Raw genomic sequence first — 2081 nt, 5'->3', positions numbered from 1 at the left:
TTTGAGAAAACATTTCTTTTTTTTAAGATTTTATTTATTTTATTTGACAGACAGAGATCACAAGGAGGCAGAGAGACAGGCAGAGAGAGAGGGGGAAGCAGGCTCCCCACCAAGCAGAGAGCCTGATGCGGGGCTCGATCCCAGGACCCTGAGCTGAAAGCAGAGGCTTAACCCACTGAGCTACCCAGGTGCTCCAAAAACATTTCTAAATGATTATCAATTACAGTTATAAGGGCTATGAAAGGAAAATGGAGGTATCTGTGAAAGTATGTAACAGGGGAACTTCCCTGATGAAGCAACATTTAGGCAAAAACTTAAAAAGGAAGTGAAGCGATGCATATTCTCAATGACAGGACACAGCATGTCTAGAGGCCTTGAAATAGGCCTTGTTTAGAATTTTTTTTTTTTAAGTGAAAAAAGACACCGGTGGCTGAATCCTGAAGGTGGGACTGGGCGCCTCAAAGATAGGCTAGAAGGTGAGAAGGGCTACATAGAGTATGCAGGCTGTGTAGATTGTAACGAAGATTTTGGTTTTTACCCAAAAAGACCCTGACGTGTTTTATGCATAGCAATGAATGATCAGGTTTCTATTTAAGAATTCTAGCTGCTGTGCAGAGAATGAATGGGAGGAGGCAAAGACTGAATATGTAAAACATTATGCCATTACCAGCTAGTAGTATCCTAGTCTCTCAATTCTCTCCGAGTAACTGTTGACACAAGAGTGTGACAGTAAAAGCCCTAAGAGCGAGTCTCTCCCATAGCTACAACCTTACCAAACTGTACTTTCCTATCTGTGTCTCCTTCCTTTTGCTCATGTACTTTTGCTTATAATAAAGTCTCTACCTGGCAGGTCAGCTCTATTGCCTGGGCCCCTATTTTAATCAGGGAATTTATAAACTCTAAAACCTTGCCTGTTTAAGCCTCCTCTCTCTTACCACTCATGCCCTACACCCAGGGACTGGAGTCCTGCCCCTGAACTCCAGTCTTGGGCGTGGAGCTTTGTTATATGCTAACAAAGTCACCTGAGAATGTCTTGTCTGGCACTGGCAGTGACCCTGCTTTGACCTAGACATCAAGACATGACCTAAACTACTTCTCACTATCCTTACTGACACCTTCTTTGTTCAAGCTGCTATCATTTCTCCTTCTTCTTCTTCTTCTTCTTTTTAAGATTTATTTATTTATTTTAGAGAGAGATAGAGAGAAAGTGCACACACGAACAGATGGAGGGACGCAAAGAGAGAGAGATGGGGAGTGAATCTTCAGCAGACTCCTTGCTGAGCATGGAGCCCAATGAGGGGCACGATCTCATGACTGAGATCTTGACCTGAGCCAAAATCAAAAGTCTGATGATTAACTAACTGAGCCCCCCAGGTGCGTCAAAGCTGCTATCATTTCTTACCTCAATCACCCCAACATTCTACTGGTACATCTTCCTCTATCAGTCTGGCTTCCCACCAATGGCTTAGCTCACACCACAGCAAGAAAGATCTCTCTAAAACAAAAGTGTTGCCGTGTCATCTCCCTCCTGAAAGCCCTTCAGTGGTTTCATATTTCTTACCAACAGCAGACTCCTCACATGTCATAAAATGTCCTTCAGAATTGGACTCTGCTTACCTTTTCAGTTCTGTTCCACACACTCTCTCCTTTGGACTTCCTGCTCCAGTCACTCTTATCTCATTTAAGAGCAGGATTAGGGGCTGGACAAACTGGAGTGCTCATCCCACTGGAATGCATTAGAAATACTGTGCTTGGGGGACCTGGGGTGGCTCAGCTGGTTGAGCATCTGCCTTCAGCTCAGGTCATGATCTCATGGTCCTGGGATCGAACCCTGAGTCAGACTCTCTGGTCAGTGGGTGGGGGGGGGGGGTCCGCTTCTCCCTCTCCCTCTGCTGCTCTCCCTGCTTGTGCACTCTCTCTCTGCCAAATAAATAAATATAACCTTTAAAAAAAATTAGAAATACTGAACTTGGTTGCCTTGGTTCCCTAAGTTTTGTTTAACTGGTGAAATTGACACTGGTGTTGGTTCTGGAAAAAAAGAGTCAGCACTCCCAAATGTAAATAAAAATGTTCTCCTGGTC

Source organism: Mustela nigripes, chromosome 14 (genome assembly GCF_022355385.1).
Source record: "Mustela nigripes isolate SB6536 chromosome 14, MUSNIG.SB6536, whole genome shotgun sequence".
Classification (NCBI taxonomy): Eukaryota; Metazoa; Chordata; class Mammalia; order Carnivora; family Mustelidae; genus Mustela; species Mustela nigripes.
This window is presented reverse-complemented; position numbering follows the sequence as displayed.